At 40.6% G+C, this 22,938-nt stretch overlaps 1 long non-coding RNA gene across 1 annotated transcript in view; it reads left to right on the plus strand.

The window, feature by feature from the left end:
- The window catches only part of LOC134396843 (uncharacterized), a 35,938-nt gene that overhangs the window by 776 nt on the left and 12,224 nt on the right, over positions 1-22,938 (plus strand). The gene's annotated exons all lie outside the window — the stretch shown is intronic.

Below are 22,938 nucleotides of genomic sequence, written 5' to 3' on the forward strand. Positions count from 1 at the left end.
TCCCTAGGTCACTGATTCCACCGTCGCACTGCTCTAACAGTCAGGAAGTTTTTCCTGATGTCCAGACGGAATCTGGCTTCCTTTAACTTGAGCCCGTTATTCTGTGTCTTGCACTCTGGGAGGATCGAGAAGAGATCCTGGCCCTCCTCTGTGTGACAACCTTTGAAGTATTTGAAGAGTGCTATCATGTCTCCCCTCAATCTTCTCTTCTCCAGGCTAAACATGCCCAGTTCTTTCAGTCTCTCTTCATAGGGCTTTGTTTCTAGAGCCCTGATCATCCTGGTTGCCCTCTTCTGAACACGCTCCAGCTTGTCTGCATCCTTCTTGAATTGTGGAGCCCAGAACTGGACGCAATACTCTAGATGAGGCCTAACCAGGGCCAAATAGAGAGGAACCTCACGTGATTTGGAAGCTATACTTCTATTAATGCAGCCCAAAATAGCATTTGCCTTTCTTGCAGCCATATCGCACTGTTGGCTCATATTCAGCTTGCGATCTACAACAATTCCAAGATCCTTCTCGTTTGTAGTATTGCTGAGCCAAGTGTCCCCCATCTTGTAACTGCATTTGGTTTCTATTCCCTAAATGTAGAACTTGGCATTTATCCCTATTAAATTCATTCTGTTGTTTTCAGCCCAGCACTCCAGCCTATCAAGATCACTTGATCACAATTGATTTAGTACATTTCTATATTGCCGGATAGCCCATACATATGTTAGATCTGCACAGTTCTTGTGTTATGGTTCAACCTTTGTCAAGATGCTTCCGTAGTGGTCTGGTTTGAGTATAAAAGGAATCAGATGGACTTTGCCACTTTCCCAATAATTAGGTTTACCAGGTCAATTTAAAGGATTGACAATAGTTACTTAGCTGTGAGTGGGGAATACATACCGTTAGGATAAAACTGGCTGCCTTAACAATACATCATATATACAAAGTAACCGAATGAACATTCATTTGAAGGGTAACGGTATTAACTCTTGTTGCTTTTAATACACACACATACTCGGTATGATATACAGAGAATCCTTCAGAATTTGTAATACTCATGTTCATTAAAATTCAGGAGGGCTAATAATAAAGCCACAAAAGGATAGAAGTAGGAGTCAGTGAAGTGTGGCTAATTACAGCAGTTTTCAAGCATGCAAACAACAATTGGCAAGTTACAGTTTCTATTAAACACATATTCCTGCAAATATTTCATGTGGAGGGAGAGGCTGTGATAAGAAAGGCTGCAATCAGATACCTGCTTAGCTAGGATTAAGCCCCACTGGACAAAATGAGATTTACTTCTGAGTAGGCATATATAGAATTGCATTGTTAAACATTATTTACCATAAAAGTGAGTTGGTTACATAAACATTGTAGGCTACATTTTTTTTTCCTTATGTCTTTGCTCTGTGATGCTATTTGCATTGATTTTTGGCATTAAATGGTAAATGTCGAGGCACAGAAGTGAAGAATCTTCAAGACAAACCATAATGGCTCTTCAGATTAATGTTAATGCATTTTACAATGTTTCTGTTAGGTCTCAGAAATGGATCAGTTGCTGAATCTAATGAGTGGATTACATTTTCTTTGCCCTAGATCAAACCATTTTGACATAACTTTTTTCCTCCTGTTGAGCTTTGTCTGTGAGAGAAGAAATTTCTAGGGACAAGATTATGTAATTACAGCACAGTCTTATGCCTTGTCTACTCAGACATGAGTTCCACTGAGCACAATTGGGACTACTACAAGGTAAATGTTATAGGATTGCAGCTTTAACTGCAATTTACATAAAATATAGAATGCATTAAAATACACACATATTCATTTTTTTTAAAAAAAATTAAGAGTTGCTTGTAGTCCCCTGCCCCCAAACTTACCTAGCCCATGTTTTTTCCTTGTAATCATTATATGGGCCTTGGAGAGTGGACTTGAAGATGAGAATCAAGGTTGAAAAGGTAGATGCTTAACTTCCTCTGCCAATCAGTAAATTGTAAATCCCTCCTCTGCAATGGGGGAAGAGAGCCCAGCTGGGGTAAAAGTAGCCTCAAGAGGGATGTAGGGAAAATCTGGTGGACCCGGGAGTGGTTGAGCACCTCTTCCACTGATCCTCCATGGAACTGTTTCCTGTTTCTGTTAACAAGTATGGGGTTGGGATCACATATTTGCTGGGAATAATGTCTAGTTCTTTCCTGTAGCTTGTTCTGTGATAGGAAAGAGATGATTTATTTTCATAGCTCTTACAATAGAATAATTACAAAGGATTTGCCTTCTCTAGTATGCTATAGGGAAAACTTGAATGTTGAGAATTTACAAATTTATTCCAATCTCTCCCCCGGTTCTCAGCCTTGCCAATTTCAGTACCATTGTGCGCATTAAACAGAACAAGTGGGGCCTGCAACAAAATTTGCTCCTGCTCTGGGTTCCATCTTGCCAGCCATGCCTGTCTTTTGGATACTTTATTCTTTTTCTCCTCCTCCCCCAGTCTTCCATTCCCCTTGCACCTGCCCAATTGGGCTGGCAGTTTCTAACATTTGTGGAACTTTTTATATGGGGGGCATCTCCCACCAGACTGAAGTGATAAAGCCCAACAACTCTTTCATCTTTGCGGAGATACTGCAGTTTTGGAATCTTCTTCTCAGGATTGCCCATTAGGCCATTATTAATGTGGGTCCTAAAATGTTAATGGTGCTAATACATTTTTAGGAAACTACATTCTAAATAGTGATAATTCTGTTCTATCGTCTTCTGTTTTTAATGTTGACTTTTAAAATCGTATGTATTAATACAGCATTGATTGTAAATGGACATATATTTTATATTTTTTTTATAATTCTGAGACAGTATTTTGGGTGGGTGGGAATAGAGGGTTATCCTGGCTCTGAGCTAGTAGACAGGGCTCTGAGCTCTGATCCAAGAAACTGTGTTCTCACCCCCTCTCCCTCCACCTCATAGCCGGTGTGGAGAGAACCGCTCTGGTATCTCTTTGTGCTCACAAAATGAGCATGGAGATTTGGAAAAAGAGGTGTGTGCCCCCCCCCCCCCAGCCTTAGCTAGATTGGCAAAATTGCTCAAATAGCTTAAATCCTGAGTAGGAGGTAGGAGGTGCCTCTTGCTCTGAATTGGATTCTTGTAAGCTTCCGGGGGAGGCTTATGAGTGACCAGGGTGCATCCCATAGGATTGTGCCCTTACTCAGATTAAATGTGATCATTCGAGTTAGATCTCTGGGTATTACCTATTTGGATAAGTATTCCAAATAGGTAATAACATCTGGGCACCACTGATATTGCCAATCAGCTAACACACTTATGAGATATAGTATCTCCAATTGGCATCAGTTCAGATGTTGACCAATTAATTGAATTACCAGATGAATTATCAACCTCCCCAGTCACTGAGGTCATGCTCCTGGTGGTTCCACATAGACCAACCCTCTGATTGGAGTCCACCAGCGGAAGAGCCTTCAGTGTGGTAGCCCCTCTCCTAAGGAATTTCCTGCCTCTGGAGGTCAGGCAGGTGCCAACTTTGTATTCCTTTTGGCACCTCCTGAAAACTTCATTCCAGGAAGCCTTCCCTTGATTACCAGCCACAGTTCACTTTGCATTTTGCTTTTTTTAAAAAATCTGTTTTAATGTGTTTTATTCTGATTTTATTTTATCTTGTACTCTGCTCCAAAATTTTGAATGTGGGGCGGTATATAAATATTGTAAATAAATAAATAAATACAATTACCAAAAGTATTAATCAACTGCATCAAAGCCAGAACAGACTATTGGAGTTCCGAGATAAACAATAAAACATCATTAGCATAAAGAATAATCTTAAATTCCAAGCTAATAATGCACAAAGCTGTGAACACTACTATTCTGTCTAATGGCAGATATAGCAATGGTGACATCCTATGGATGGGAGGCAAGTAGAGCATGATTATGTTTGCTAGATTTTTGCAGGGCTATTATAGAAGGCTACTGCCAGATACTTGGCTCAAAACACGGAAACTTCAAAGCTGGTTCTGTGTTTGCCCATGCAGCTGTGTCAGTGGGATGCCTTGGCTTGGCTTGTAATACCACAGATACTGATATTCTGTTAGCACAGCAGTCAAAACCTCATTCTAGATGGATTTGGGGTTTTTTTGGCCAATGTATCATCTACTAGGATTAGAAACCTTATTATATTATATTAGTATATTATTCACAACATAATATTTAAATGGATTCTTATAAACACTTAAGTTTCTCATTAGTCCAACATTATAAGACCAATGAATATTAATGTGTGACATCAAAGAAAATATCTAGAAATCAAAGCAAGTAAACACTAATTATATAATGCTTCAAAATATAAGGGGCAAAGCTGTAATTGGACTGACATCTTTAATCTGATAAGTCTGTTTGGCGTGACGCTTTTTGTTACTCTAAAATAACGATACAAAAGCCAACTAAAAGAAAGGGGAAAGAGAGAAACATACGTTTCATATAAAGCTTTGCATACATAAATATACGAAGTGTGATTTGCAAATCCATATTTCTATTAATGACCCTAAGGCAGATTGCTTTTAGTATTTTAAATACTTTGAGGGATTTAGTAATCCCTCAGTCTACTACTAAAAATGTGAGAAATACTATCTGTGATAAATCGGCATTCAGATACTTATCTGCATTACCGTAATTCAGCCTCTTAAGTTTTCTGTATCTGATCATAGTTAACCCTTAGGTGGGGCTTTATATTCGGATGTACATTCAGTTTTATTTATGCTGAAATGGAAACCGTTCATCGTAATTTGTGTGTAAATTGTGAGAAATACCTATTAAAAGCAAAATATATCATGGCTGGGCACCAGCGAGGCATGTAATGCACACACAGTGCTTTTGCACACACATGAGGGACGCATTGCCAATCCCCCCCCCCCCAAGCCTCTTGTACAATGCTGCACGGAATTCCTCTCCAATGTTCAGGGTTCCCTTTTCAAGGGGCTGCTGCTGAAAAGGGGAAGCTGGAATTCCCCCATGGGCAATCCTTTAGAACCTGGTCAATAACTTCCGTTTGTTTTACCCTAAAGACGGGTAGAGTCAGACCTTTAAGATGTAATGCGTTTTTCTTACTTAAAAATAATTCAGTGCCCTATGGAAATGTCCATCTGTTCTTTGGGCTTGTATGGCGAGTCTTCCAGGCTGGTTAGTGCTCCTTAAGGTAGCATCAGGAGCTGTCATTCTTGTAAACACCATGAGACAGAGTTGGTTGTACTGTAGCTGCTGGCGACGAGGTATCTCTCATTGAACAGAGATTTCAACAGAATGTGGTGAGAAGCTGTGTTGGAATGACACTTTCCCTCATTAGAATGAATAGTGTCAGATGGGCTCCATACAGAAATATATTCTGTGCCTGACATTTTGAAACTGTCTTCTTTCTGTCTGGCTCTTCCTGACTTGTTGAGAACCCTTCATATGTTTACATACCCTGCCCTGTGGTGTCATCCTAGTGGGGGGGGGCTAGAAAAAAAATCACCCAACCATTCCTCCCATTTGCTGTATCGTTCATTCAGCTGATTTTTGTGATGCCACAGGAGTTGACCCATGACCCACTTCCTCCGTTTACATTTCCTAGTACTTGTCTTTGTTACAGAAATGGACCACACATATGGTGCAGAACCATTTACATTGTTTGTGCATGTAAGGTGTTTTATTGGTATATCTAAAAGATAAAAGTGTGAATTGATGCATATGTTTGCAACAGTGTCTTTTAGTCATGCAAGTATCATCAAGAGGAAGCTGCAATCAATCCCATATCATACATGTTTGAGGAATAAGTTTGGTTTGTAACCTTCCCAGTCCACAATTCCATGGTCTCCAACTTGGTTCCTATTTTGGGGGAAGTTTTAAGATTAGAATTATCATTGCCTGTCTGGAGAAATCAGTGAACCTTAATGAAACAGGAAGTTGGATTGGTTCAGTTCTCTTTAGGTTTAAGTGGATACTAAATTGTAGTTTTGCCAACAATAGAGAAGATCATTGTTTTATTAAAGACATCTATTGATCTAGACCTGTGTGAAGTATATTTGGTTAGGGAATGATGATGAGCAGTGATAACAAGTTCTGAGCAGTGATAAGAAGGAGGGCAATGAGGATAATCAAGGGTCTAGAAACAAAGCCCTATGAGGAGAGACTGAAAGAACTGGACATGTTTAGCCTTGAGAAGAGAAGATTGAGGGGAGACATGATAGCACTCTTCAAATACTTGAAAGGTTGTCGCACAGAGGAGGAGCAGGATCTCTTCTCGATCCTCCCAGAGTGCAGGACACAGAATAATGGGCTCAAGTTACAGGAAGCCAGATCCTGTCTGGAGATCAGGAAAAACTTCCTGACTGTTAGGTGCAGTATGGCAATGGAACCAATTACCTAGGGAGGTTGTGGGCTCTCCCACACTAGAGGCCTTCAAGAGGCAGCTGGACAACCATTTGTCAGGTATACTTTAAGGTGGATTCCTGCATTGAGCAGGGGTTGGACTTGATGGCCTTATAGGCACCTTCCAACTCTACTATTCTGTGATTCTTTTGGGGTGGGAGCATTGAAGGTACATGGAAAAACCTCCATCTGGGATTGGAAATAGTATTAAACATTTCATAGATGCCATCCCCTTGAAGTTAGAAAAAGGAAATCCACAAGCCTGTAGAATAATATTTTCCTTTTTAACTACCGTTTCTGGAATGGAAACAAATGATTTATATTTTAAATACATGAAGATTGCCCTTAGGAGATCACACTGCAAAACATAGGTTGAATCTGAATGTGTGCACGCGCATACACGTGTGTGTGGAAGAAGCATAAAAACTTGATGATGGGTAAACAGTGCAGGAGATAATCTTTCAAGTTGATTATTACCCCATCATTGACTATTGTGTTGTCTGAATGCAGAGAATAAACTAGTATTACAGATTCTGATACCAGAGAATAGCCCAGAGTACAAAGTCAAAATCTGCATCTGTTTACCAAAATCATTAACATTTGGCAAGCTAATGAATCTCTTAGGCTCTAGTCCCAAAGCACACTTTGGCAGAAAGTAATGTGACTTACTTTCAAGTAAAAAAATGTAAGTAAGATCAGGATGTTTGTCTCCCAAGACAGCCTAGTATCCATTTTTGAGTTCTCACATATGGCCTAATTGCATCAACTCTTGCACTCTCCCTCCATCAGGCTGTATGTGCTAACTGGTTATTACCATTATGATGAGGATTTTGCTAGCACATCATTCAAGTGATTACCATGGCAAGAAATGAACCTAAATGCGCTTGCCTTGCTGCTGAGGCTTTGGCGGATGATCAGACATGTCATTGCTGAGTAACTGTAGCATATAGAATCATCTGAAGCTGTGCCACATGGGTTACCTGAGCTTGGAAGGGGTGTATGTGAGGAAGGAAGAGAATTCTTTCCTTTTCGCCTGCTTGCAGCCCAGACATCTGCTGAGGATGCTGTGGAGCAAGGTGGTCTGATACACATATGACATGTCTATACTACAGGCAAAGTGGTAGCAATCATCCCCTCAGAGTATCTCAGGTAGTTCTTTAAGACAATCTGCTGCTGGTACTGCTGATATTGGTGTTGGTTAGAGATCTTTAACAGAAATTTAAACTAAAATTATTAAAGATGTGCTGCTTCAGTGGGAGAGATGCTGTGCCATCAAGGGTGAGCTATTCCACGTGCTCTCCTCCTTCTCAGCTGGAGACTATAAAAGCAAGGCTGGAGTGGTAGTTTGGGAGGCACTGCTTCAGGGAGTGAGATGCTATTCCAACCAAGTTATTTTTCTTATCTGCTCTGTTCTGCTGTAGGCTTGTATTTAATATTTTGTTGAAAACTGTTGTGATATTGTTGGATATTGTTGTTTAGTATATTGTTGAGAACATAAGTGCCATGCTGGATCAGACCAAGGTTCCATCTAGTCCAGCACTCTGTTCACACAGTGGCCAACCAGCCATCAGCGAGGGATGAACAAGCAGGACATGGCGCAACAGCACACTCCTGCCTATGTTCCCCAGCAACTGGTGCACACTGGCTTATTGCCTCAAATACTGGAGATACCACACAACCATCAGGGCATTGTTGTGATATTTCTGCTGTAAACTTGCATTTTATATCCATTTTGTGGGCCTTTTGGCTGAAAGGTGGCATAGAAATAAAATATAACATAACATAATGTATAATTCCTGGGGATTCATATAACGAAAGTATGAATTCTTGATATTTAAAGCGATATAGAACTGAAATAGTACAGCTATGCATTAGGAAGTGGTGTTTGCTATCTGCTGCAGTGGGCTGATTTAGGAACAGAGGTACCTATTCAGGTAATAATATTTAAGAATCCCATGGAAAGCATTTTATTTATTCATTTTATTTACACTTGAGCTTTTATCCAAATGAAAATGGCACTCAAGGCAGCTAACAGTAATAAGAACCAAAAATTTAAAATAAAAACATGGTTAAGAAAATCATAAAACAAATATATCAACACCACCAAAAACACCACAATAAAAGAATAACAGCAACTGAACTGAAGTTAGTTGCATCTTAACTTGTTTATTTAAGTTAAGATAACATGCATGTTTAGACAGAAAAAAGCCTACTACTCCAACTATGCCCAGCTAGCATGTAGGCCTGCCCTTTTTCTTCCTGAACATGTATAGGATTGAAACCTTATTTTATTTATTTATTCGATTTATGAGTCCTATATGCAACAAAAGCAAAACCAATAAAACCAATAACAAAAATAATGAGACGCTTTATGTACCAAAAAATATCCAGCCTTTTCCCTCCATTGGGTTATGTTTAAAAATATCTAAAATAGCTATAAAACAGTTATTGCTAAAAATATGAATAAACCAGACAGCAGTGAAAATGCCTTAAAGAATCTTGTAATGTTTGCTCATATAAACAAATGAAACCCAGATCCTTTTGAATGATTCATGTTGTCATTTGCCCTCTTTGCAAATGAACAAATTCAGTGAGTTTAGCTATTGGAGCTAAGTGCCAAGTCTTTTGAAGCCATTCATGAATCGTGAGGGGTTTAGAGTCTCGCCATTTTGCAAAATATGTATGAACTGAACTTTGCAAATAGCCCAACAGGATACAAAGAGGCTTTAGCTGAAGAGTAAGTTAGCTTATTGCTCATTACCATCACAACTTCCTTCCAGAATGATTTTCTTTTATTGCAAGTCCACCAAGCATGCATAAAAAAAACTTTAGGCTTAAGGCATTTCCAGCAGTTACCATTGCCATTTTTATAAATCTTTGTTAACTGATGACTTTCTGTTATATTTACACAAGCAGAAGGAGCAGGTCCTCTTGTGAATACAAAATGCCAATTAGGTTCAAGAATGTCATAATCCAGCATCTCCCCCCTTCGGTTTTAAAATTGTTTCCTTGATACAATAGCCCGATCAATCGGGGGCATGTCTACACAAGGGGTTGCCCCGGGGTGGCTTCGCAGTAGCAGCACGTCATCTACATGATGCAGCCACCATTGCAAAGCCATCTGGGTGCAAACCCTGGAACCTCTGCTCCAAAAAAGTCAGGCACTTACCCGACTTTTTTGGCAATGGAGCCCATGGCACGCCCTGATTGGTTGCCATAAGCAGCCCTGCGCCTATGTAAATGTAAAAAAAAAAAAAAAAAAAAAAACGGGCAGAGACAACGGGGCCATTTCTTCCCCCTTTTAAAAATTTATTATCTGTATCTGCGCAGCTGCCCAGATACAAATAATTAAAAAAAATGGGGTGGGGTGGGGTGGGGAGGAAGGGCAGTCAGAGGGAGGAGATGTGGTTCGCCGAGTCCCTCTCCTCGCATCCTCTGTCTGCCTTGTTCCTTCCCCCATTTTTCATATTTATTATCTGTATCTGCGCAGCTGTGCAAATGCAGACAAAATAAAAAAGGGGGGAGGAATACCCCCGCTCCTTTCCTTCCCGTTTTACTTTTTTTTAACTTTTCCAGAGCCAGAAAGTTCGCACTTGCGTTCCTTCCCGTGGAGATGCTGGGAAGGAATGCAAATGCGGGAGCCAGGCACCTCGTGGCACCAAAGCTGCATTATAAAGACGGAAGCAGGGATATCAGACATTTTATTTTCTCCCCTTATAGATATTATCACCTCAAGAGAAGTCATCTCTAATCCCAAATTTCCTGCTCTAGAGTTCTGTGCTATGTAAGTGTTAGTAGTGAAACCAAAGAGGTATCTTTCTTTCCATTTTAGTGATGATCTCAACCTGACATACTGTTTCTATTAAATGTTCAAATGTGTTGGTAATACTGGGATGTATCCAGTGTTGCTGCTGTGCTCTGCCAATTGTTTTGCACTAGTGGGACCCACCACCGGCACACCAGGATAATGTCAGAAATAATCTGAAACCCTTGTTTCCAGAACAGGACAGGTGAACAGAGTGCTTTTCTGTGAGCTCCACTAACCTGTTATGTTCTGGAAATACGTATTTCAGCTAGGGCATGGGCAGCATTGGATACTGTCCATAGAGGAAATATATCTAAGCAACTGAAAATTGTTATTATAAACAAATCATGTGAATGTTTACATAAAATATTTTGGTAATTGTATCCCTAGTTTGTAATACCACTGCTGCATAGTACCAGTGTTTTCTTTAAAAAGGCAACGAACTGTTACATACATGGCACATTCTCAATCACATTAAGCCACTGTGTTATTACTTCCTAACAAAAGGTAGCATGAGATTTGGAAAGTTTTTAAACTTCCTTCATTACTTCTGTAAAGTAGCAGTCACTACTTTAGGTGGCCTATTGTCCCAGCAAATTCAAGAAAACATACATTGCCATTTTTTTTCAGTGATATTATCAGGATTTTGATATCATCATCAAACATAAATATCATAACACGATACATGATATCATAACATGATACATGATACATGATACATTGCCATTTTTTTCAGTGATATTAGCAGGATTTTCATAACATCATCAAACATAAATATCAATCGAGCAAATATGTTCTTTTTCAACACAGTGCAAGAGATTTCTAACACAGTCTACTTTCTCAAAGAAGTGGCAATATTTATGGGGAACATAATTACCTTGAAATGACTAATCTATTGTAGGTTTCACATATATTCCAATGCATTTAGCAAACTTTGTTCCATAAGTTTCAGTGAGGCATAGTCATGGCTAACTTTTGCAAGGTTGCCAGAGCTGCTGGAAATACCTTGTTGTGTAAGGTTTATGGAAAACTGCCTGTTTGCCACCTCAATCTCCACTCATGGGCAGCTTTATTCGACTTTGCCAAAACTGAGTTTATCTTTCTCCTGCTTCAGAGCCTTTTCCCCTTCCCCTTCCTCCTCACATCAACCCAGTGTTTTCAACAATGGCTGCCAACTTGGATGGCTTTAAAAGGAGACAAAATCATGGAGGATACTGTTATGAATGGCTACTAGGTATATATTACCTCCAGTATCAGAGGCAGCACGCTTCTGGATACTAGTTGCTGTGGAACACGCTAACGCCCTGCTTTCTGGTCTTCTCATAGGCATCTGAATGGCCATTGTAGCTAATTCTTTCATTTCCTGCAGTTGATTATTGTCATATATTTTTCTTGTTGCTCTTTCTGTTTCTACTGTTAAGCATCTCTGACTTAGATGCTGTTGCTTGTTTGATTGTTTCTGCTCATTGTTCAAGTGTGAAGTTCAAGAGATTTTTATTCCAGCCTTGAAATAAAATTGATCAGAGTGGCTTATATACAATAAAATAGAAAATACGTGCAATACAGACAGACAAACAATTTAAAAGCAGGTACTCTTCTTTTGTACTTCTCTGTTCACTGGCTTCCCTTCTTTTCTTGCCTTCACTTTAAGGTTTTTGTACTTAATTTCAAATGTCTCCATGATCTTTCACCTCTTCTCTCTTTCTCTTCTCTCTAGGCTCATCTACATCAAGCAGGATATTCCACTATGGAAGTGGTATGAGAGCGGTATATAAAAGGCAGGAACCACACTACTGCTTTATAGAGGTATTGAAGGACACTGACAACTGTTGGGGCCCATTGACACATACCAGATACTGCTTTCATAACACTTTCGTAGTGTTATATTCTGCTTGGTGTAGATGTGTCATGGGCCCCAACAGTTGTCAGTGCGCTTCAGTACCACTATAAAGCAGTAGTGTAGATCCTGCAGTGCACTTCAATACCGCTATAAAGTAGTAGTGTGGCTCCTGTCTTTTATATATCACTTTCATACCACTTTCATAGTGGAATATCCAGCTTGGTGTAGATGAGCCCTCTCTCTCTCTCTCTCTCTCTCTCTCTCTCTCTCTCTCTGTTTCTTGCTCTGTTCTTTTGCTGTAGGCTCCTCTTCATATCCTTCACTCTACAGATACCAGCACTCTTTGACTAAAAAACGTAAGATTATCCACTCTTTCCCCATTGGAGCTCTCTGTCACCAGAATGGGTTTTGACTTGCCCATATTCCTCTCTCTTTCCCCCCTTACATTCAAGATGCATTTACTTTAAGATGTATTAGTTCACACCGACTTTCCTCAATGGTTTCTCCTTTCCTTCCCCTTCCTTTTCTAATGCTTAAAAAAAATGTTGACAGTTATATCCCACCTTTCTATGAATAAAATCAACTCAAGATAGCTTAACAGTAAAGATATAAATCCCCACAATTTAAAAAACAAAAAACAGCCTGAAAGAAACAAGGCGTGTCTGGGAAGTAAAGAGGGAAGTGGGCTGGGGCCCCTTGCCACCCCCCACAGAGGCCATTCTTCCTAACTGCCCTGTGAGCAGGAGGGGATGAAGAAATAAGCTTTTATCATTCAAATAGGCTATTTTAGTTCTTAAATTATATATTATTATAGTGTTTGACCTTATTTTGTCTTTGTAAGCTCCTCTGAGTGCCTCATAGACTGAAGAGCAAGGAATATCCTTTAAATACTGCTCTCAGGTATGATATTGGAGTAGCAAAAGCAGGTCTGGACCATCTCCCTGGCAGGAGCGGGTGGGAGAGCCTGGTTAGGGACCCTTGGACAAGCTTCTCAAATGGAACAGAAGAGTGTGGGCTGATGCATGATTGATAGTACCTAGAGTCTGGTGGGGTCTCCCAATATTGAGATACGCTGGTTGTGCGGTTTTTAGGTCCTTCTTTGCAATAGGGGTGAGTGAGATTGATGAGATGGTGAAGTGATGTTGGGTGGTATTGGGAGAGAGGTGCAGAGGGGAAGGTATGCCTGGTGTCCCAATAATGGTGGTTATGGGAAAGGGGAGCTATATGGCAGAATGAGGGGATGGGTCATCAGAGGAAAAGGGGATGTAGATGGTTGCAGGTCATTGCCACTCTAATGTCTAGTTATTTTGTTGCTTAGATGGTGCTGTTATTTAATGCTACGTCAGTCTATAATAAAATCACTATCATCCATGATTTAATCACAGAAGGCTGACCTGGCATGTATGACTGAGACCTGGGTGGGCAGGCCTGACACAGCAATGCCAACTGGGTATAGCACCAACATAGACTAGAGGGCTGGCCAGTTGGAGAGTCACTGTGATCCATGGAAGTATCATCTTCCTCACTAAGAAATATCTTCCCTTCGGGCAGGCTATGAGAGCCTCTACCTCTAGTTTGGCCAAAGAGATAGACCGGGCTGCTGTTGGTATGCTGCCCACTCTGTTGCCTAATGGTATCCATAACTAAGCTGGCTGAAGTTATCTTAAATGTGAGTTGAAGAACCTTGAGACAATCTAGACTTTTATATCTGTTTTATTCATTCCTGTGATGTTTACTGTTTTGCATTATATTGTACTTTATTCTTTTAAATCTTTGTATTTTTTCTATTTTTAACTGGTCTTTGGCATTTTAGTTTTTTTAACTGTTCTCTGCAGAGAGAACATTAGTTATTGGATGGATTAGAATCATCATCATCATATGGGTGACTTTAACATTCATGCCAATGCCATGGTGAGTAGGCCATCTTGGGATTTCATAGTCTCCATGACAACCATGGGGCTGTCTCAGTTAATCAGTGGCCCACCCCATAAGACCCTTGATTTGGTCTTTGCCTCAGGGGATGGGTGGGATGGTTTGGACATAGGAAGGGTTGCAGTGACTCCGTTGTCACAATCACACCTTGTGAAGTTTGGTTTCATGGTGTCAATTCCTCCCTGCAGGAATGAGGGGTCCTATTAAGATGATCTGCCCTTAGTAGGCTGATGAGAGGTATAGAAATGGAATTGATAAATAAATGTTCTGGAGGATTTTTTACAGCTGGTAATCCCACTGAGGTCCGAGGTTGCTATGGAATGGTGAGGTGCAATGGGCAATTGACACCCGATACCAACCTCCCAGGCCACAAACAACAGCCCTGTTGTTTGTGCCACAGCCTTCAGATTTCCATTTGTGCCACAGCCTTCAGATTTCCATTTGGCAGTGACATGGAGATGAGCCCTCTCTGTGGTGGTGCTCACCTATGGAATGACCTTCCCTCTGTGGTACATCAGGCTTAAGTGGTGGCATGTTTTAGGCTTTTTTTTGAAAACATGTATTTTTACTTTGGCTTTCCCCCAGTCATGAGCTGCCTTTGAATTATTCTCTAATAGTGTACTATGGTGCATTTATTGTACTTGTTTTTAAACTGCTTCAAGATGTGCATAAATGAGATGTGATATAGAAATATTGTAAATAATAATAATAATAATAATAATAATAATAATAATAATAATAATAATGTGAGTTGTAAAAATATCATTCTAAAACATCACCGTAAAATAGCATCCCTAGATTGTAAAACTTAGCTAGGTGATTGCCCTTGCAATCATATCCCAATAGTTCATTGTCTGATTTTTGCATAGTTTCTGATAGCAGGCTAAATGGATACAATTTTGGTGTGTAATATGCATTTGAAAGACTAGCTTTGAGAGCTGTTTTTCCCCCTTATGCAAAATCTGGAAAATAAGATTCATTCCACACATGTTATACACATTTCGTACCATCTGCTTTGCATCTTTTCCATGATGCTTTCCAAATTATTTCAGTACATTGTGGATCTCTTTAAGACATTTGGAACCCTCCGGGTCTCAAATTGTGCAAAAGCTATGAACACCATCATGCCAAAGCTCTTATACCAACTGGATGCAAAATTTCACAGAGGTCCTCTAACCCAGGATCCCGAAAGTTATCGCCTACCCCTCTAGCGTCTAAATGGGGCAATGGCTCCAGGAAACAAGTCAGAACAGCTCATCAGTCCAGCTGTCTGAGCAGAAACGCCACAGCTGCAATTTGTCAAGCAGGATGAGGCTGAGACAAAGTTGAAGAGGCAGAGCAGAGCCCTAGTGTGCATGTCTGTGAGGTGGGGGGAACGGGACAGGAGGAGGAAGGAATGGCCACACCAGGAATGATTGAAGAGTCCGGGGGAGAATGAAGCTGGATGGAGAAGCAAATGATAACACAACTACAAAGGAGAGAGAGAGAGAGAGAAGAACAGAGAGGCAGGAGGAGAGGAAGAGCAGCCAGTTCGTAGAGGCTTAGCAAAAGTTAGGGATGGGAGAATCAGCAGAGTTTGAGCTTGTCAAGGTTCTCTGATTTTCACATCAAGGGTCTGTTTGCCTCATTCTGCTTCTGAGTGTGAGTGTCTCCCCCCTAATGTTAGCAGAACCACCTCCATTTTAACAGGAGGTGGTTTAAAATTTATCAATTTTAACATTGATCTAACACTCCCATTGACTAAAGTGTGAAAATGCACATTTGCCGCCTCCATTGCACATTTTAAAAGTGCTCTTTTTGCGAGGTATCGAACACATTTTTTGAATGCAATCAGAACCTCAAGAATATGCAAGCTTTGCCCCCAAAATGTCCTCACTTTTTGTGCTCAGGGCTGCGAATGGGGCAATTCCTGACTTTTAATGAGCTGAAACAAAATGCTTAAACATGCCTAGTTCTGGCTAGTCACACCCTGGAAATGGAGGAAGAGGGGTTTTCTTTTACCGTCTTGGATAGCTACTTCCCTCGGCTGCAGAGATCCTATGCTGAACTTCACTTACCTATGCCTGGATGGAGAGTGAGCCTTGAGAATATTTAGACTTTAGAATGGCTGCGGGAGAAACATGATATGGAGAAACCAGAGAAAGAAGGGATCTCCCAACTCTTTATTCTCCAGACAAAGGCAATAACATATATTATCAGGGAGGAGTGAGAGGTGCAACTCCTTGTCTTGAAAAGGAAGTACTTTGTGCAGTTGACTGACTAGTGATATAACTTGCAGTACTTAATAAAGGAGACTTAGGCCGTAGCTAGACGTAAAGTTTATCCCAGGATTGTCCTGGGGTCAAACCTGTTCATCTAAGAGCCACACAGGGCATCCAGCGCTCAGGCAGGGACGAACCTGGGATGATCCTGGGATAAACCTTAGGTCTAGCTACGGTCTTATTCTGTTCAATACCTACCTGAGCAATACATAAACCTACCCATACACCACGCTTAACATTTAAGGTCCTCCTCCGGGAGCCTACTCAAGAGGGAAGCTTGGAGGATGGCAACAAGGGAGAGGGACTTTTCAGTGGTGGCCCCACAACTCTGGGATCTCCCCAACCAGGCTTGCCTAGCGCCAACATTGTTATCTTTTCGGCATCAGGTCAAGACTTTTATCTTCTTCCAGGCATTTAACAGCATATGTTGAGTTTTTTTAACTGATCCCTGGATAGTTGGTATGTAGTCTGTTTTTATGCTTTTAAGTTTTTGTATATTGGTTTTTAAATGTTCAGTGTTTTAAATCTTTGTAAACTGCCCAGAGAGTTTCAGATGTGGGGCTGTGTATAAATCTAAATTATTATTATTATTGATGATGATGATGTTGATGATGTATAGCATTCAGCAGTCTGGGTGAAAATCCCAAGTGCATTTCTGGATAGGAAGAAACTGGTGAAGACAAAGCAATTTTGTGCCTGAATGAGGATGGGCAGGAAAGAATTATCATTTTAAATGTTCACTGCTGAAGGCTATACTATAGGCCTATGGTGTTGTATTTAAGGCGTTGTACTGATCAGCTGTTTACATCAAATTGTTCTTGCTGTGAACAGATGCACAGTGCGAATGTTGTATTTGGTACAAGAGTTTGTTCCTATCAAAACATAATGGAAACAAAACCTGTGAGATTAACTTGCACAGTTGGAGCAAATGTGTTCCCCCCCCCACCCAAAATAAATCTTATCAGTGTTGCTTGCCAATTCATTTTTACAGAATATGTTCAGATATCCTTACATTTCATGTTTGTTAGAAAAAGAATTTCAGAGATTTGTCTGTTTATGTAAAATATATGTACTTGGAAATATCCCCTATTGTTGTGTGTGTGTGTGTGTGTAGATTTCTAATTGGAGGAATAAATTTTGTATTTCATTGCTGTTGTCTTGATGATGGTTCCCAATACAATTTGTGGAGGTTTAAATGCTCTGCATGACTTAGAAAATATATATAAAAAACTCTGCTGGCAGAAGTAAGGAAGATGCCTAGCGTCATGAGCCACTGGGGAAATGTTTGGAGTGAAAAGTGCTTGATATCGCTGGAGAAAACCTATGGAATCTGCCAGTCATGTTGGTGTTCCATCCCTGCAATCCTTTGGGCTCACAGGAGGATTCTTCTAGCACTTGTCACAGTTTGATTTTGAACCTAGATATGAAGCTAATAGTTTCTAACGGTTTTTCAAGTGCCACTGAATCAAATTACTGAAGTAGAAAGGAACGGTTGACATTCTGCTTTAAAGTGACCGTAAGCTTGACCCAGTTCTACTACAGCGGTGTCATCGCAATTGTATCTCATTGCTGTAGGTTCTCGGATGCTGACAGGCGGAACAAGTTGCTTTAGCTCGCAGTGCTCAGCTGTCATACAGAACAGCTTGCAGATTCTTACGTGAATGAAATGTGCAGGGAGTTCCTCTCCCTCCTCACACCCCACCTCCCCGTCTCGGTGCTCGCTTTCTAGGCTACCAGTGAAATTGTGAGTGCGTGGGTGAAATAATAGGTAAGGAAAAATAAGAATACAGAGAGGAAAAAGTTTGGTTTGGCTTCAGGAATGCAAGCACACGTCTTATCCAATAAGCTCAAAGATTTGTGAGGCTTTAAAGAAGTTTCAGAGTTATCCTAGAAGCTCATTTGGGGAGAAGGACCTTGATTATTTTTACAGTCTCTGAGCAGACAGATGAGATGCTGTCACCTTTTGTCTTGCTCTTGTTAGTGTCTCACACAGTTGAACAAAGGCCAAGGATGTTGACTTCTCATATTTATTGAATGATGGCCACATACTTGAAACAAGGGCATCCAAAGATTCCCACGCTATGAACAACTAGCTCATCAATATATGAATTAAATCAATAGATAAGTTAACTTAAAAAAGAAAGGAAGGAAGAAGAAAAGATCAACTGCTTTTACCAGAAGCTAGTAAAAATAGGCCCAATGCTCCAGAAATTGGATTCATGGAGAGTTCATTATTAGACAGCATTGCTGATGTTTTAATTTTTAGGAAACTGTGAAGAAATCTCAGTGAAGGAAAAAACCCACACACACTTAGTAATGTTAAGAAGAAACTGTCCCAAGCATACCAAAGTTTGAAATGATGAATACAATCCAGAAATGTTAGGGATATAGCTCAGGGCAGGATCTACACTCCTGCTTATAACTATTTATAACGGTTATGACAACTGTTCAGGCCCAGGACACATTACATATACTGTTTTCATAACGTTTTAAAAGTGTTATATTCTGCTTGGTGTAGATTGGCCCCAGGTCTTTTCTTTTTCTTTTTGGTACTAGAGATAGAGTTGGCTGTTGTACTTTATGTGGTTCTGTCTAAAAGTGCTTAGCCAATTGAAAGAGAGTTGCAGGGATCAGGGGAAGAATAAATCCCGTGAGAGGAATGCTGACAGCGAAAGGGGATGGGTAACATAGAAATGTTTCTTTTAACATTTATCTGGAACCACAAGTTCTGGGGAAATGTACAATAGTGAAACTGAGATTTCTGGGATTGTAACAAGAGTTCCAGAAGGAGACCATAACTAAATGGTAACAACACTTAAGATTGAAAACCATGTTTTGGGGAGCCATGAGATAAGATACGATATTTGCAACCCAAATCACTGTTTATACTTCATAGACTACGGCTTGCTAACAGCAAATACTATTGTGATGGACCTTATATTCCAAACAGACCAACAGTGCCCCCTGGAGTATCAGTGATCAGTCTACTCCTCTGAAGACCCACTGCAACAGACCAATATCCTGTTTTTTATTACCTCATATAAATTCTGAGGTTAAACATTAAAAATAAAAACAAAACCTCAAAGTATCTCCGCTAATCAGAAATAACCAGTCCTTTTGTTTGTAATGTAAGTCAAAAGTTATTAAGGAGGTGGTTGGCTAGTTAGACCTCTTACATCATAGATGTAAACCTCTTGCCATTGGACAAAATAATAGTCCATCTCTGTCAAAAGGCCAGGTTTTACTAGTCTCAAGGTTTCCATAAATAGGTGAAGCCTCACAGTGCTTTGTCTCTTGGATCTATCCTGTCTCTCAGACCATCTGCTCTGCAAGGAACTCTGCACATGCTCTGAAACCCAAGTTTCTATGCAAGTAGGTAAAATCTATCAGTTAAGTTAGATTGACTTTATTGATTTTTATTTGGAATTCTGTGTGTATGTGATTGTTGTCTTCACCATTTTCTTCTTAACCTCAGCTTTCCGAAATAAACCTATTTCTATACATTGACATTTGGCTGCATAGTTTCAAAGGAGAGTCATGAAAATTCCTCATGTGTTAAGACTGCATGGTTGTTAAGCTGCTCTCATATGTTCCAATGATAGTTCATAAGGTTTTGTAAAACTTGGTGTTCTTGGACTTTGGGAAAATAAATTCTAAGAACTCGACTGAAGAGAGGGACTCTTGGCAAATTCCCCAAGCAGCTGGACAGCATTACTCATCTGGTGCTCTCCAGATGTTTTAAATGTCAACTATCAGCCTCCGCTAGCATAGGCTGATGGTCAGGAATGGTGGGCAATATAGTGTAAAACATCTGAAGGGCACCAGATTGGGGAAAACTAGATAGTGTAGCTGCTTGGGGAATTACAAAAAGGGGGTCACAAAGTTTTTGCCGAATTCTCTGAGGAATTTCTCTCACCCTGCCTGATGAGTTGAATGTAGAAAAGCTTTCTGAGGCCAGCATGAGTTGGGTTCTATGGAGCAAATGAGCAATGGAATCAAGAAATGCTGTCCATACAGTAGAACAGACATGCATGCACAGTTGGGCCAGGGAGGCTGGAACAGCATTGCCTCAATATCTAGGAAATTGCAATATGTAGGATATTACTAGTACTAATGATGCCTACATAAAATGCTCTTCATGCAGTTATAATCAAGGTTCTTCTTCGTGGTCTCTGCATCACACATATGGGCTCTGCGCCTGCGCAGGGCCAGCTTCGGAAACTTCTCTAGCTGAAAGTCTTTTAGGCGGGAACCCCTCCCCCACCGTCCGCTTTTTTCCAAAGGTCGTTTCTCCTTTCACCTTGGGCAGGATTTTACTCTGCCAAGCTTTTTCCTTGCGCCGACAACTCTTCTTGAGTCAACACTACATACGCTGGACAGAACAGTGACTCTCCGGAGATCCCTAAGATTTTTTGTTTGTTATGGGTCAAACAAAAGGGACTCCAAGCATCTCCGCAGAGGATATCTGCTTGGGTTTTTCAGACTATTAAATTAGCCTATGAACTTGCTGGCCCCCCGCCGAAGGGGAAAGTGCGCTCTCACTCCACCAGAGGAGGGGCCACTGCTACAGCTTTTGAAAGAGGTATTGCCATACCGGACCTCTGCAAAGCGGATACCTGGTCGACACCTCTGACTTTTGCCCGTCACTACCGTCTGGACATCAGAGCGCGTAGAGACTGTGCCTTTGGGCGTGCCGGCTTATCGGCAATCCGTTGAATTTTCATCCATCACCTGACACCACCCACCTCCGGGTAGTCAGCTTGTTATTCGCCCATATGTGTGATGCACAGAGACCACGAAGAAGAAAGACAGGTTGCTTACCTGTAACTGTAGTTCTTCGAGTGGTCATCTGTGCAGTCACACAACCCTCCCACCGTCCCCACTATGGTGTCATTTTTTGATTACCTGGTGGTTCACCTCAGTGAGACTGTTTAGGCGGTTTCAGGAACTGAGGGGATTAGGCGGGAACCCCTGAGCATGCTCAGTGGACGGTGGGGGAGGGGTTCCCGCCTAAAAGACTTTCAGCTATGGAAGTTTCCAAACCTGGCCCTGCGCAGGCGCAGAGCCCATATGTGTGACTGCACAGATGACCACTCGAAGAACTACAGTTACAGGTAAGCAACCTGCCTTTATATATCCAGCCCTTCCTCAGGGAGCTCAGGACAATTTCCATCCAGGTGCTGGCCAGAAGCTAGACTTGCTTAGCTTCTAAGATATTATCCAAGGCTGTCCATGTTATTTTGGCATCTCAGGCAAAAGAATTCCACAAGTGCCTCTCCTTGGGTGTAAATAGACAAGAGCAATACATTAAATAAACTATTTGCTGCCCTTTCATACCAGGTTGCTGCCTCTCTCTGCCTAATGGTAGAGCCAGCCCTGGCTCCAGTTATTAACTTGACTGCTGCATTCTGGACCAATTGAAATTTCCTGGTGCATTTCAGAGGCAGGCCCATGTAGAACACAATGCAGGATCCCAAAACGTGATGTAACAGACATGTCCCTATGGTCAGATCTGCAGGCTGCAGCAACGGGCGTAATAGAAAACAACAACATACCCCCACTCTTCTTCAAAAACAAAAGAGTGGTTTACAATCATATCCATAACAAAAACAACAATATTTTATTTATTTATTTATTTATTTATTGCATTTCTATATCGCCCAATAGCCAAAGCCCTCTGGGCGGTTCACAAATATCAAACAAAAACAGCAAAGCACAGCAGAGCGGAATAAAATAAAAACTGATATACTAAAAGAAATGAGCTATATCAAATTGACTTTAAAGGAGATGGGATGATAACAATTTAAAATATTTAGGGTGAACTCCTATGGCCACTTACCTGGGAATGAACCCCTATGGGGCTTGCCTCTGAGTAGTTTTTGTTCTGTTATTTTAGACAAAAAAAGGACTCTGTAGTAGTCATTCAAGTCATGACTTTGTTAGAGTTTGAGGAGCTTTAAAATCACTTAGTAGAATAAAATTCCCAAGTACTGTAACTGTCAGATTGCTTTATCTAATTTATGGAATGGAAGCTAAGGAATAAACAATAACACTCCATTTAGAATTATTAGATTAGCTGTTATAGAAACCACAGAAAGTACATAAGCCTTTACTTTATGTTCACTCGAATTTGGCTATTAAGCTTTGATGGAACTTTCATTTAACCAAATGCCTTTGTTTACAACAATAAACTGGTTAACTCTTATTTCCCTTCTAAATTAAATATGGCAGCATCAATATTTGCCTACCTCATTGGTCCTTAAGTTTGTGCAATCAGTTCAATTAGGAGGTCTAATTCTGCAGAGATTTATGTCTGCGTTCTTTACTACCATGAACCACTAAAGAGCCCACTTAGATGTGAAAATATTTTGCAGGATTATAGCAATATCTATATATATAAAACTCCTATCCCTGTTCAAGAAAATCTGAATGACCCATGCCTCCCGGTATTTGTTCAGTATTTGTTTTTAGCTAGGAGTAGAAGTACACATTAGAAGAAACAAGGGGTTGCCATCTAAATTGTCAGTCCTATGCTGATTTCTGTGTCTCCCATCTATACTATCTGGTGCAAATTGGGTCAAAATACATGAGAGCTTAACTGCATAGTTCTGCCCTGGAATGCAGGTTTTTTTCTTCTTTCGTAAATTGTCAGCAGGGGTGGAGGAAATCCAGATAGTGTGATGGTGGTGGTAAGGGGGCTCAACCCCCTA

This window comes from Elgaria multicarinata, chromosome 3 (genome assembly GCF_023053635.1).
Source record: "Elgaria multicarinata webbii isolate HBS135686 ecotype San Diego chromosome 3, rElgMul1.1.pri, whole genome shotgun sequence".
Taxonomy (NCBI): domain Eukaryota; kingdom Metazoa; phylum Chordata; class Lepidosauria; order Squamata; family Anguidae; genus Elgaria; species Elgaria multicarinata.